Raw genomic sequence first — 15,243 nt, forward strand, 5'->3', positions numbered from 1 at the left:
AAAAATATAAAAGGAGTGACTGCTTTAAAATTCCTAAACAGGGCTAGGCATGGTGGCTCATGTAATCCCAGCACTTTGGGAGGCTGAGGCAGGCAGATCATTAGGTCAAGAGATGGAGTCCATGCTGGCCAACATGGTGAAACCCCGTCTCTACTAAAAATACAAAAATTAGCTGGGCGTGGTGGTGTGCACCTGTAGTCCCAGCTACTCAGGAGGCTGAGGCAGAATTCCTTGAACGCAGGAGGCAGAGGTTGCAGAGATCACACCACTGCACTCCAGCCTGGTGACACAGCAAGACTTTGTCTGGAAAAAAAAAAAAAAAGTTCCTAAACAGGAGGGACTTAGGGCCAACCAGTTGGTCACATGAAAAAATCAGGGGACTTACCTTACAGCTGCCTTCGCAGTAGCAAGTCCATGGTTTTAGTGAGATTTGTGTCGTACAAATTAATTAAAATTGCATAGTTTCTATCAAGTTTTTTTCTTACACTTTGTACAAAATTGGGGGAAATGTCTATTTCCCATTTCTTTAATTTTTTTTCTCTTATTGCTTCTATCCTACCTGATATTTCCCATTTCAAAAGCACTTTTTTTTGTTTTTGCTTTTTTTTTTTTTGAGACAGAGTCTCGCTCTGTCGCCCGGGCTAGAGTGCAGCGGCGCCATCTCGGCTCACTGCAAGCTCTGCCTCCCGGGTTCACGCCATTCTCCTGCCTCAGCCTCCCAAGTAGCTGGGACTACAGGCGCCCGCCACCACGCCTGGCTAATTTTTAGTAGAGACGGGGTTTCACCGTGTTAGCCAGGATGGTCTCGATCTCCTGACCTCGTGATCCACCCACCTCGGCCTCCCAAAGCGTTGGGTTTACAGGCGTGAGCCACCGCGCCCGGCCTAAAAACACTTTTTAAATGTTGAGGTGGTTTGAAGGATAATGGAAATTACGAGGTGGGACTAAAACCATTCCTGCCATCCCCAAGAAAGCCCACCCCTTGGAACTGCCACTGGTTGAAAGCATTTTTTTTTTTTTTTTTTTTGAGACAGAGTCTCACTCTGTCACCAAGGCCAGATTGTGCAGTGGCACAATCTCAGCTCACTGCAACTTCTGCCTCCCAGGTTCAAGCGATCCTCCCACCTCAGCCCCCCAAGGTGCTGGGACTACAAGTGCCCGCCACCATGCCTGGCTGGTTTTTTTTTTTTTTTTTTTTTTTTTTGGTAGAGACAGGGTTTCACCGTGTTGCCCAGGCTCATCTCAAACTCCTGAGCTCAAGTGATCCGCCTGCCTCAGCCTCCCAAAGTGCTGGGATTACAGGCATAAGCCACCGCGCCCGGCCTGAAAGCATTTTATAAGTCTCCTGACTGCAAGAACGGGATAAAGTAAGGGGGTAGGGGAACAGAAGATGACAGTCTGGTATATCTGGTGACATACGTAGGCAGTCTATTGTAGTGGCAATTGTCAGGGCTCTGGAGTCAGACTGTCTTCTTTCAAATCTTGCAAGCTGTCTGATCTTGGGCGATTTACTTAACCTCTCTGAGACTTCTATAAAGTGGAGAAGAAGAATTCCACCCTACAGATGATGAGGATTCAGGGAGACTGGGCTGGATGCAAATCAGCTTTTGTTGGCATCAGCTTGAGAGCAGGGATGGACTTGGGAGTGGAGAGGGTAGATTTGGGAGAGGGGACGCCGCACAGTGGCGGGAACTCGCAGCAGGTGACTGAGAATGGAAGGCACAGAGAGCTCAGATGCTGAGCCAGCTCAGAATAGAAACAGTATTGATAGCAGAATGCAAAGCAGTTATCACTTGAATGACGGATGTTTAATTGGATTTCTCCAGGGCTGACTCACCGCCTTTGATAGATACGATTGCCCTCATGGCGTCTATCATGAGACTTGAAATTTTTCCACCTGCACCTGCAGTCTTTAGGCCTTGTTTCAACAAAATGCAGGACTGTGTGTACCCTCCCTGCCTGCCAGCCTTCGTTCCTTCCTTGTGTATTTACTGCGATGTGTCAGGCATGGGGTGGTGTGCTAGAACCATGAAGGAAAAAGGCAAAGTCCCTTAAAGGAGGTGAAGTCTGTTGAGGCAGAAACACAAAGAAATGCCTAGATGGTTCTGGAATGCCTAGATGTCAGTGAGATAACAAGGCGGCTATGGCTGCAGGAAGGAAGAGGCCCTGATGTAGCTGAGGGCATCAGGAAGATTCCAGAAGGAGAAGGGATTAGTGAAGCTGCAGAGGAATTAGTTTGAGACAAAGATGTTCTGAGCTGGGGGTGGAGTTGGGCAGAGACTTGAGTGCAGGAATTCAAGAGAACTCATTGGGGCCAGACTTGACACAGGGATGCACATGGGCTGTGTACCAGTCTGTTCAGACACTGCTGTAAAGATACTACCCGAGACTGGGTCATCTATAAAGGAAAGAGATTTAATTGACTCAACAGTTCTGCATGGCTGGGGAGGCCTCAGGAAACTTACAGTCATGGCAGAAGGCGAAGGGAAAGGAAGCACATGGCGGCAGGAGAGAGAGAGCACAAGAGAAAAAGAGCGAAGAAGTGCCACATTTAAAACCAGCAGCTCTCTTGAACTCCTGCACTCAAGCGATCCTCCTGCCTCGGCCTCACAAAGTGCTGGGATAACAGGCAGGAGCTGCTGCGCCCACCCTGGAGCTTAATCTCTGTTCACATCTTTAATGATTCTGGGGCAGCTTAGCCAAGGGCCTTAGGGGTAGGGTTAGGGACACCAAGGACCAGTCTTCTACCCACTTCACAGCTCGCTGGGCCCTCCAAAGGAAGGACGATGTGTCTTATTCTAGGCACTGGTAAGAGTCTGGGGGAAAAAATAATAGAAAATAATAAATGGGCGTGGCGGCTCACACCTGTAATCCCAGCACTTTGGGAGGCCGAGGTGGGAAGATCACTTGAGGTCAGGAGTTCAAGACCAGCCTGGTCAACATGGTGAAACCCCATCGCTACTGAAAATACAAAAATTAGCTAGGCGTGGTGGTGTGCACCTGTAATCCCAGCTACTCAGGAGGCTGAGGCACGAGGACTGCTTGCACCTGGGAAGCAGAGGTTGCAGTGAGCTGAGATTGTACCACTGCACTCCAGCCTGGGCGACAGAGTGAGACTCCATCTCAAAAAAGAAGACGACGACGAAGAAGAAGAAGAAAGAGGAGGAGAAGGAGGAAGAGGAGGGGGAGGAGAGGAAGAGGAAGAAGAGGAGGAGGGGGAGGGGAGGAAGAGGAGGAGGAGGAGGAAGAAAAAGAAGAAGGAAGAAGGAGGAAGAAGAAGAAGAGGAAGAAGAGGAAGAAGAGGAAGGAAGGAAAGGAAGGAAAGAAGGAAGGAAGGAAGGAAGGAAGGAAGGAAGGAAGGAAGGAAGGAAGGAAGGAAGGAAGGAAGGAAGGAGAAATAATGAACTCACAACACTTACTGTCTCCTTCAAAGGAGTGAAGGATGTGCAGAGGGCTACGTGCAGTCACAGAAACTGCCAGGTAGCATTAGTGAGCATGTGTGGGAAGGGCACAGCCCAGTTCCCCGCCAGAGCCCAGAGGAGAAAACAAGCTCTGGTCTCTCAGTCGAAGCAGTGGGGTGGGAAGAGCCCTGCTGTCTCGCCACATGGCCTTGGTAGCTGGCCTATGTCTCAGTGTCTCTCAAAAGTGAAAATAGATCAGGAGGGCTGACACACAGTAGGCACTCAAGAACTGTTTTCTGGATGAGTCAGTGAATCGGTGAACAGCATTCACCTCTCTGGGCATTGATTTCTTCATTCATGTAAAATGAGAGCTGGAAATTTCTTTAGGGCCAGGCACAGTGGCTCACACTTGTTATCTCAGTACTTTGGGAGGCCAAGGCAGGAGAATGCCTTGAGCCCAGGAGTTTGAGACCAGCCTGAGCAACACAGTGAGACCCCCATCTCTACCAGACATTTTTTTTTTTTTTTTTTGAGATGGAGTCTCACTCTGTGGCCCAGGCTGGAGTGCAGTGGCGCGATCTCAGCTCACTGAAACCTCCATCTCCCAGGTTCAAGCAATTCTCCTGCCTCAGCCTCCCGAGTAACTGGGATCACAGGCATGCACCACCATGCCCGGCCAATTTTTTAATTTTTAGTAGAGATGGAGTTTCACCATGTTGGCCAGGCTGGTCTCGAACTTGTGACTTCAGTTGATCCACTTGCCTTGGCCTCCCAAAGTGCTGTGATTATAGGCATGAGCCACTGTGCCTGGTCCAAAACATTTTTTAAAAATTACCCCAGGCGTGGTGGCATGCGCCTGTAGTCCCAACTACTTGGGAGGCTGAGGCAAGAGGATTGCTTGAGCCTAGGAGACCAAGGCTTCAGGGAGCTATGATTACATTCCTGTACTCCATCCAGCTTACGCAAGACAGAGAGAGACCTTGTCTCAAAAAAAGAAAAAGAAAAGAAGAGAAACCTCTTCAGTCTCTGAATACTTACCAAGGTTCTTTCTAAAGACCAGAGGTCAGCAAACTATTTCTGTAAAGGGCCAAGTACTAAATATCTTAGGCTCTACAGAGTGTACAGTCTCCGTCATGATTACTCACCTCTGCCACTGTTGTAAAAAGCAGCCACAGACAATGCCGAAATGAATGGACGTGACTTTGTTCCAATAGCACGTTATTTACAGACACTGAACTTTAAATTTCACATAATTTTCGTATACCAGAAAATGTTCCTCTTTTGATTTTCCCCAACTATTTAAAAATGAAAATTAAACTATTCTTAGTTCGTGAGTTGTACCAAAACAGGCAGTGGGCCGGATTTTGACCGTGGGCTGTAGTTTGCCAGCCCCAGCTAAAGACTGGCGAAGAATCTTCCAAGAATTCCTTGGAGCGTCTTAGACAGAAGTTCAAAGGGAGAGTGTGCTCTCTCCTTGGTGTGGAAATACTGATCACCATGTCTTCCAAACTGGGTTTCATAGACACATCTCCATGCCATGCTCTCACTCTAGAACCTAAGATGGCTCCCATGTTAAGGTTCTTTACAACCCAGACACATTATGTCCCTGATATGTCCTAATTGGGCAGACTCCTCATTGTCACCTACCCTGGCATACCACACCCATTTCTAATATTTGTCTCAGCTCCCTCCTCTCTCTGAGTGCCTGGAATCTCTTCCTGACCCCTGCAAGTCATGCGCCCCCTGTAAGGTGCACCTCGATTTGAGCAACCTTCTCCCAGACTATCCTGATCTCTATCTTCATTGAACTCTAGTCACTGTCTGGAGCTTTCACAGTCCCAGCCGAGAGCATGGGTTCTGAGATCAGACTGCACGGGGTCCAAGTTCCTATCACTTACTCTGTGATGTTGAACAAGTTCTTTATCCTGTCTAAGAGATAATAATAATAGTCCTTACCTTTTAAGAGTTGCTGCAAGAGTTCACTGAGATGATTTGTGTAAAATGCTTAATCCGGAGCCTGACACCAATCATATGAAAGCATTCAATAAGTGCTAGCAATTATACTTCTGTATTGTTTGATGTTTTTATAGCGAGACCATATTTATGTAATAGTTGTATAATTTTTTAAACAGACCAAACTGGGTGTGGTGGTATATGCCTGTGTTCCCAGCTACTTGGGAGACTGAAGCAGGAGAATTCCTTAAGCCCAGGAGTTCAAGTCCAGCCTGGGCAATATAGTAAGACCCTGCCTCTAAAACAAAAAACAAAAAAAAAGGACCAAGTATTCTTTTAGGTCTAAAACAAAAGTAACTAAGCAATACTGGTGTTTGTTTATTTGTTTGTTTTGAGACAGGGTCTCACTCTGTCAAGGCAGACAGCTGGTCACCCACATCAAGAAAATGGACTATTTTTAAAAGTCAATCCTTGCCTCGCAGGTTGGAGTAGAGCGGCGTGATCATGGCTTACCCAGGAGCTCAACCTCCTGGGCTCAAGTGATCCTCCCACCTCAGCCTCCCTGGTAGCTGGAACCACAGGCACACGCCACCAGGCATAGCTAACTTTTTTATTGTGTAGACACAGGGTCTCGATATGTTCCCTAGGCTGATCTCGAACTCCTGGGCTCTGTCGATCTTCCCATCTCATCTTCAAAGTGCTGGGATTACAGGCATGAGCCACTGTGCCTGTCCATAATTTTTTTATATGATACATACACAAAAGAACAGTATTAGTAGTTGTTATTGTAAGAAAAATCAAAACTAAGTCTAGAAAGCCCTTGGAAGAGAGAAGAATAAACGGCGCTTGAGGAAGTTGACGTTTGTTTGGGAACAGAGTGGGAACAAGGGCCTTGAAGAAGGTGACATTTGTTTGGGAACGAGTATCTGATTGCAATCAAAGGAGAGGCCGGTGTGACAGGTGGATGTTAATCCACAGACCATTAAAACAGCCACGGAGATAAAACAGGCATATTGACCTTCCAGGGTGCAACATGAGGGCATTCCCTTCCTATGGATGTCACCCAAGCCCGCTGGAAGGCACCTCTCTGGACCCTTGGTCCCCAGCAAGATGCTGAGAAATGGCTGAGGCCAGGGGCTCCCTGGAGACTTCTCAACACTTACCCTTCCCCAGGGATAGCGTTTAAGCTCATGAATCCCACGAAAGCTGAACCAGTGCACATGTTTATCATCTTGGAACCATTTGATTTGAGGACATTGAAATAGCACTTGCTGGCTGGGTGTGGTGGTTCATGCCTGTAATCCCAGCATTTTGGGCAGCTGAGGTGGGTGGATCACCTGAGGTCAGGAGTTCGAGACCAGCCTGGCCAACATAGTGAAATCCCATCTCTACTAAAATACAAAAATTTGCTGGGCTTGGTGGCATGCGCCTGTTATCCCAGTTAGTTGGGAGGCTGAGGCAGGAGAATTGCTTGAACCTGGGAGGTGGAGGTTGCAGTGAGCCGAGATCCCACCATTGCACTCCAGCCTGGGTGAAAAGAGTGAAACTCCATCTCAAAAAAGAAAAGAAAAGACAAGACAAGGCAAGACAGGGAAAGAGAGGGGAGGAAAGGGGAGTAGCGAAATAGCATGTGATGGTGAGATACACGTTTTGCACAGAAATGTTGGCTAGGAGAGTCCAGGAGCGTCTCTGTGAGCTGACTTCTTACCTAGGGTGGAGGGGTGGATGGAAGTAGCTGTTCCTACACACCCACGCTGCCTGTGCAAAACCGTGGGCTGCCAGCACCACACACACAAGCCTGTTTAATTCTCATACAACCCCAGGACAAAGGTGTAATCCCTTTTCCACAGTGACAGCACTGAGGCTGAGAGCAGTAAAGGAGGTCATAGCCAGGCAATGGGGGTACTGAGATCTACAATGAGATCTGGCTGGGTCTAAAGCGGGTTGCATCCTCTCTGTGCTCACAGAATGGGGCTCGAGGACTCATCTAAACCCCTCATTGTTTGTTTATTTATTTATTTATTTATTGACACAGAGTCTCGCTCTGTTGCCAGACTGGAGTGCAGTGGTGCAATCTCGGCTCACTGCAACCTCTGCCTCCCAGGTTCAAACGATTCTCCTGCCTCAGCTTCCCGAGTAGCTGGAACTACAAGCACGTGCCACCAAGCCCAGCTAATTTTTGTATTTTTAGTTGAGACAGCGTTTCACCATATTGGCCAGGATGGTCTCGATTTCTTACCTCGTGATCCGCCCTCCTCAGCCTCCCAAAGTGCTGGGATTACAGGCGTGAGCCACCGCGCCCGGCCTAGACATTACTTCTTTTTCTCACCTGTCTTAAGATGCCCACAGCCTCCGTAACTTATTTTTAAAAGGAGACAATAAAGACTATTTTTAAAAGTCAATCCTTGCCTCTGGAAACCTGCCTCTGCTTTTGTCGTCGTCTCTGCTGGGTTTCCATTAGGCTGCAACTCAAGCTGATGCCTCCGTTTCGTGTCATTTTCACAAAAGTTTGGTAAAGCAGCCGCTCTGTCATTCCAGCAGGGCCTGATCACCTCTCCCCACCCAACGCTGATAAAAAATGACCCACTTTCCCCTATCGTCCCAGCGTGAAAGGCCAAGATGCTGAATGACACGGGTTGGCTTTCTTTTCCTTCTGAACGTTAATCAGGTTACTGAAGATAACATCTCTCTTTGGAACGCTCAGGCAGCAGCAGAGTTTGATTTCCAGGTTCGGCCCTAATGGTACAGAGACCTGGACTAATGTGGCTTATTCACAGTTCCAGCTACGCTTTTAAAGCACTTTGCATGAACTATTCACATGTCTTTTGAACAATATGATTTAATGGCATTGGAAAATCATCACGATGTCATGCTTGCAATGAGCGGGACAGCTGTAGGTATGTCTTGATCCAATACGCATTAAAAATGCAGCTGTCCACACACATGTATCCGTGAAAATGTCTTCAGCTCCAAGGAACAGAGCATTCGATGACTAGTGTCTTAAATCTTGGGTGACCGGCTGTCTCTGTTTGCCCGGGACTGAGAGGTTTCCAAGGATCTGGAAATTGCAGTGCAGAAACTGGGACAGCCCCAGGCAAACCAAGTCAGTTGTTCACACTACTTAAGTCATAAGGACATTTAATATTTACTTGAGGCTGGGTGCGGTGGCTCACACCTGTAATCCCAGCACTTTGGGAGGTTGAGGTGGGTGGATCACAAGGTCACGAGTTCAAGACCAGCCTGGCCAAGATGGTGAAACCCCGTCTCTCCTGAAAATACAAAAATTAGTCGGGCATGGTGGATGCCTGTAATTCCAGCTACTCGGGAGGCTGAGGCAGAGAATTGCTTGAACCCATGAGGCAGAGGTTGTAGTGAGCCGAGATCATGCCACTGCACTCCAGCCTGGGCGATAGAGCTAGACTCCGTCTCAAAAAAAAAAAAAAAATTGACTTGATAAGCAATCCAGATGCAGGTGGCCCGAGGGTCAATGGGGTGGCCCCAGGATGCTATCAAGGGTTTCCTCTCCTCCCCTCTGCCATAGATAGCGAATCTGTCCCATTCTGCCCATGCGTAGGAAGCCAGTCGCTGTTATGATGGATCTGGCAAAAGAAAAGAATTTATTCACACCAATGCAGCCAAGCAAGGAGGCAGGAGAAAAGGTCTCATACTTGCCTCCCTGAAGATGGAATTTAGGGATCTTTATGGAATAAAGGAGCAGGGTGTTCTAAAGTGTGGGGAAAGGTGACTGGAGGCAAGGGGAAGTGAGGTCATTGGCAATCTCTACATACATAGCCAAGCTCCTGGCTCTTCATAGGATGCATGTTTAGAAAATGGCAGCATCACCATGATCCCAGGGAGTTTTTGGGCCCTCTGACATCAAAAGGTCACTTCTCTAGCATTTGCACAGGTTCAGTTGAAGGGTCATTGATCTCAACGGGTTCGAACTGGACAAGAGCTGCCCCCATAGTCCTGAAAAACAACTTTAAGCAACCATTACCATAGTCACATATGTGTCATAGTGACATACATGTGACATATGACATACTGTACCACAATGACATATAGTGACATATATAAGGAAGCCAGTAGGGGGGGGTTAGGTATATATATATCGTTTGGCTGCTTGACTTTTAGCTATGTAAGTTTTAAGATCAGCTAGAAGTAAGTGGTTAAAAGCAAGCAAGGCAAGCTAAGTTTGGTGGGCTTAATCAGGTTAGCATTCGGTTTCACCATCCTCACCTGAGTGGCTGTAGGAGCTTAGGACCAGGACGGGGGAGAACCCAAGGCCCTAATTATCCTCCCCAGAAGCCTGCCCAAGCAGACTTTCTCTTAAGGGCTTTCTCTAAGCCCACCAAACTTAACTTGCCTTGTTTGCTTTTAACCACTTACTTCCAGCTGGTCTTAAAACTTATATAGCTAAAAGTCAAGCAGCCAAACGATGTGTAACTAAACCCCCCAGTAGCTTCCTTATATATGTCACTATATGTCTTTATGGTACATATATGTCACTATGACAGATATGTGACTATGGTAATGGTTGCTTAAAGTTGTGCTCTTATATTTCATTGGCCCAGAGTAGATGTCATAGCTACCTCTAGTTGCAAGAGAGCCTGGAAAAGTGCGTATCTGGCCAAAGCAAATGGGATTCTGTGGCTGGCTTCCATCAAGCTGAGCAGGTTGCCTCCTGGACAAATCAGAGCTCTGGGAGAAAGGGGGAGGGGAAGGTCTGCCACGGATCATGCCAGCTGCAACTCATGTAGCCACATGGAGAGGAGACACCACGGTGAAATTGTCAAGAGCAGGAGCTAGGGCTGAATCTAGAAGGCCACTTACCAGTACAGAACACTGGGTGTGGTGCTTAACCTCCATATACTCATCTGGAAAATGGAGCTCAAAACAATGTTTCTCTTCCCGGACTGCTGTGAGGGTCTAGACGAGTTTATGCACAGAAAGTGCTGAGCATTTGCACAGTAAAGGCTCCGTAAATGCTGACTTCTTGTTTGCCTTAATGGCAGAACCCATCCTTCCATATTCCAGAAAAAGATTTGATTTTTAGTTACGTGAATGGACACCTAACCCTGATGGACAGCTTGGGGTGGGGGGACAAGCTTCTTTCTTGGGAGGATGTTCAAAGGACCATGAAGCTTTTGGTTTTGCCAACTGGGGTTTATAAGTTGAAGAACAGAGCTGAATGATTTAGGACGGGGTTGTCCAATCTTTTGTCTTCCCTGGGCCACATTGGAAGAATTGTCTTGGGCCACACATAAAATACACTTACAGTAACAATAGCTGATGAGCTTTAAAAAAATCACACAAAACAATCTCATGTTTTAAGAAAGTTTACAAATTTGTGTTGGGTCGCCTTCAGAAGCCATCCTGGGTCAGATTTGGACAAGCTTGATTTAGGACCTGATGGTCCTCCTTTGGTGGGAGGTGTGTGGAGGAGGTAGAGAGAGAGAGAGAGAGAAGAGATGAGGCATGAGGAAAACAGAGCTATCTCATAGGGACATTGATGAAGTCCTGCAGCGTGACTCCCGTGAGCAATTCTGTAGAATTCCACCTTGCTTGTCAATGTTTGTGGGCTTGGATCTCTTGGGAGGATCCAATCACATGCTAAGGGCAGCCTAGAGATGGACAGAGGGCCAGGGAAAAGGCCCCCAGGGCAAGCCCGCCACCCTTAGGTTACATGGAGGAAAAAGACAGCTGTGAAATACACCAGAACCCCCGGAGTAGAAGTGGCCTCTGCTACATGTAGGTCAAGGTTTTGCATACGTTTAGCTTCCTTCTTTGTACTTGTTTGTATTTTCCAAAATTTCTACAATAATTAGGGATCCACTCTACAATCAGATAAAAATGCCATTTACAAACTTTTATTGGCCAGGCATAGTGGCTCATACCCGTAATCCCAGCACTTTGGGAGGGTGAGGTGGGTGGATCACTTGAGCCCAGGAGTTTGAGACCAGCCTGGGCAACGTGGCAAAACCCCATCTCTACCAAAAATACAAAAAATTATCCGGGCGTAGTGGCGCCTCCCTGTAGTCCGAGCTACTCTGGAGGCTGAGGAGGGAGGATGGCTTGAGCCTAGGAGGCATAGACTGCAGTGAGCTGAGATTGTGCCACTGTACTCCAGCATGGGTGACAGAGCCAGACTCCATCTCAAAATAAAATAAAATAAATAAAAACTCTTACAAAGAAGAGTATAAGCACTGAAAGTTATTTTTAAAAAGGTTTTACATGTTAGCTCCATTCCTCAGAAATAGTGCTTCTTCTACATCATTTTCTCTTTTCCTTTTTCTCTGCTTCTTTTTTTGTTGTTGTTATTGTTTTTTTTTTTTTTTTTTTTTTGAGATGGAGTCAGGCTGAAGTGCAGTGGCACAATCTCGGCTCACTGAAACTTCTGCCTCCCAGGTTCAAGTATTCTCCTGCCTCAGCCTCCTGAGTAGCTGGGATTACAGGCGCCCACTACCAACCACGCCCAGCTAATTTTTGTATTTTTAGTAGAGACGGGATTTCACCAAGTTGGCCAGGATGGTCTTGATCTCTTGATCAAGGCCTTGTGACCTGGCCGCCTCGGCCTCCCAAAGTACTGGGATTATAGGCATGTGAGCCACCGCACCTGGTCTTTTTTTTTTTTTTTTAGATGAAGTCTCACTCTGTTGCCCAGGCTGGAGTGCAGTGGCATGATCTTGGCTCACTGCAACCTCTGCCTCCCGGGTTCAAGCAATTCTCCTGCCTCAGCCTCCTGAGAACTGGGGATTACAGGCGTGCACCACCACGCCCGGCTAATTTTTATATTTTTAGTAGAGAAAGGGTTTCACCATGTTGGCCAGGTTGGTCTTGAACTCCTGACTTCAAGTGATCCTTCCACCTTGGCCTCCCAAAGTGCTGGGATTACAGGTGTGAGCCACTGCACCCAGCCATTCTCTGCTTCTTTCTCACAGCTAATGATAATAATAGTAAAGGCCAAGGGTGGTGCCTCATGCCTATAATCCCAGGGCTTTGGGAGGCTGAGGTGGGAGTATCGCTTAAGCCTAGGAGTTCAAGACCATCTTGGCCAATATAGCAAGATTCTGTCTCTACAAAAAATTTAAAAATTAGCTGAGTGTAGGGACATATGCCTGAAGTTCTAGCTACTTGGAAGGCTGAGGCAGGCAAATCCTTTGAGCCCTGGAGTTTGAAGCTGCAGGGAGCTATGATTGTGCTGCTGAACTCTAGCCTGGGTGATAGAGCCAGACCCTATCTCTAAACAACATAATAATAGTAGATAGCATTTATTTGGGCATTTGACTGTGTAGGTCCCAGGCACTGTGCTCAATGCTTGACGTGCATAATAATCCCAGCAAATAGTACTGCTATCATTCCTATTTAAAACATGATGGCCAGGTGCGATGGCTTACGCCTGTCATCCCAGCACTTTGGAAGGCTGAGGCGAGTGGATCACCTGCGGTCAGGAGTTCGAGACCAGTCTGACCAACATGGTGAAATCCCGTCCAAAAAAATAAGTAAATAAATTAGCTGGGCCTGGTGGTGCATGCCTGTAATCTCAGCTACTTGGAAGGCTTAGGCAGGATAATCACTTGAACCTGGGAGGCAGAGGTTGCAATGAGCCAAGATTGCACCATTGCACTCCAGCCTGGGCAACAAGAGCAAAACTGTTGTTTCAAAAAATAAATAAATAAATAAATAAGGCTGAGATGGGCGGATCACGAGGTCAGGAGATCGAGACCGTCCTGGCTAACATGGTGAAACCTGTCTCTACTAAAAATACAAAAAACTAGCCAGGCGAGGTGGCGGGCACCTGTAGTCCCAGCTACTCCTGAGGCTGAGGCAGGAGAATGGCGTAAATCCGGGAGGCGGAGCTTGCAGTGAGCTGAGATCCGGCCGCTGCACTCCAGCCTGAGTTTTTTTGAGACTCCGTCTCAAAAAAAAAAAAAATAGATAAAGAAAGAAATAATTAAAAATGAGTTAGGTAAGTGAGGCAGAGAAGGAAGTCACTGCACCGTGGCCCCTTTGAGCCAGAGTTGTTTGGTGCCAAAACTCTGCCTCCTAATCACTACCTGTCTCTCCTTTTGCCTTTTCTCCATCTTCTCCTCTCTTACCTCTCAAAAATTATCAATAATTTGATAATTCTGTGGTTAGAATCCAAGATTCCTCAACTTCAGTGTGATTGACATGGTGGCTGGCTCGCTGTCTGTTGTGGGAGCTGTTCTGTGTACAGTAGGATGTTTAGCAGTGTCCCTGGTCTCTACGCACTAGATGCCAGTAGCAATCACACCCCTCCCCAACACACACTCAATTATAATAACCAAATATGTCTCCAGGCATTACCAAATGTTCCTGGGGACCAAGATTGCCCTGATGTAGCCTGATCTCTGCAAAAGCATCCGGAGTCCCTCCAGTTGAACGATCACTGATAGAAACCCACAGGAACAGTCTGTGCCCTCCCGGCAAGTCCACACTCATTCGAGGCAGCTGTCACCTGCTAGGACATTCCAGAGCAGGGCTTGAAAAATGCTTGGCGTGCCTCTGGCAACAAGAGATGCAGGCTGAAGCAAGGCATTCCTGGCTCTTGTCCTGAAACAAGGATGCTGAGATTAGAATGGACAGCATGAGTTATTCTTGAGTGGCAAAAGGCAAGGGGTCCTGCTGTGGTTTGTATGTTTGTCTCCTCCAAATCTCATGTTGAAATTAGTCTGTTCTTGCATTTCTATAAAGAACTACCTGAGGCCGGGTGCGGCGGCTCACGCCTGTAATCCCAGCACTTTGGGAGGCTGAAGTGGGTGGATTGCTTGACCCAAGGAGTTGGCAACCAGCTTGGACAATATGGTGTAACTTTATCTCTATTTTAAGGAAAAAATTTTTTAAACTACCTGAGATCGGGTAATTTATACAGAAAAGAAGTTTAATTGACTTGCAGTTCCACTGGCTGTACAGGAAGCATGGCTGGGGAAGTCTCAGGAAACTTACAATCACGGTGGAAGGCGAAGGGGAAGCAGGGAAGTCTTACACGGCTGGAGGAGGAAGAGAGCAAAGCGGGAGGTGCCACACACACTTAAACAACCAGATCTCGTGAGAACTCACTATCACGAGAACAACAAGGGAGATACCCGTCCCCATGATCCAATCACCTTCCCCCAGGCCCCTCCTCCAACACTGGGGATTACGATTCGACATGAGATTTGGGCGGGGACACAGATCTAAACTCTATCATAGGGGCCAGTGGGAGGTGTTTGGGTCACGGGGGCGGATCCCCCATGAACAGATTAAGCTCTCCCTGGGAGGTGGGAGTGAGCAAGTTCTTGCTCTTTTAGATCCTTGACAGCTGGTTGTCAAAAAAAGCCTGGCACCTCCCGCTCTCTCTTGCTTCCCATCTTGCCCGGTGACCTCTGCACACATGAGCTCCCTTTCACCTTCTATGAATGTAGCCAGCCTGAGGCCCACGCCAGATGTCCCATCTTCCAGCCAGCAGATTTGTGAGCCAAATAAACTTCTTGTCTTTGTAAAGTACTCAGCCACAGGCATTCCTTGATAGCAACACTCAACAGACTAAGACAGGGCCCCATGCTGGTCTACAGATGGCACTGCCAAAAGTAGTCAGCAGCCCCAGCCCTTGATGGAGACGCTGAGGAATGAGGCAGAAAGATCAGTGGACTCAGACTCTGAAAGGTCGATTTCTAGTTCTGGTCCTGCCCCTATGAGCTGTGTGTACTCAGTTGAGCCTCTTTACTTGTTTCCGCATGAGTAAATGAAAATATGATTTCTGTCCTCTGGCTTTTCCTAGGATAGTTGTCAGGAGCAAAGTAAGATACTGGCTTCAAGCTGACCCACTACATCCCTTACCTGCTTCAGTCTTCTTGGTAACATCTGAAATATTGTATTTGTGTTTAGC

The 15,243-nt window shown here is 47.4% G+C and overlaps 1 protein-coding gene and 1 long non-coding RNA gene across 4 annotated transcripts in view; one reads left to right on the forward strand and one right to left on the reverse strand.

Moving 5' to 3' along the window:
- BMERB1 (bMERB domain containing 1) overlaps positions 1 to 15,243 on the forward strand; it is a 169,196-nt gene that overhangs the window by 130,627 nt on the left and 23,326 nt on the right.
- LOC144338366 (uncharacterized) lies at positions 1,007 to 4,410 on the reverse strand. 3 transcript variants are annotated; one of them, XR_013412392.1, is made up of 4 exons: positions 4,306 to 4,406; positions 2,881 to 3,048; positions 2,282 to 2,564; positions 1,007 to 2,220 (listed from the first exon to the last, which is right to left on the reverse strand). It is a non-coding gene; the product is annotated as an uncharacterized LOC144338366 (long non-coding RNA). The 3 variants fall into 3 exon arrangements; XR_013412393.1 differs by having other exon boundaries at positions 1,008 to 2,220; positions 2,881 to 3,015; positions 4,274 to 4,410; XR_013412391.1 differs by having other exon boundaries at positions 1,008 to 2,220; positions 2,881 to 3,024; positions 4,283 to 4,409.

Source organism: Macaca mulatta, chromosome 20 (genome assembly GCF_049350105.2).
Source record: "Macaca mulatta isolate MMU2019108-1 chromosome 20, T2T-MMU8v2.0, whole genome shotgun sequence".
NCBI classification, from domain to species: domain Eukaryota; kingdom Metazoa; phylum Chordata; class Mammalia; order Primates; family Cercopithecidae; genus Macaca; species Macaca mulatta.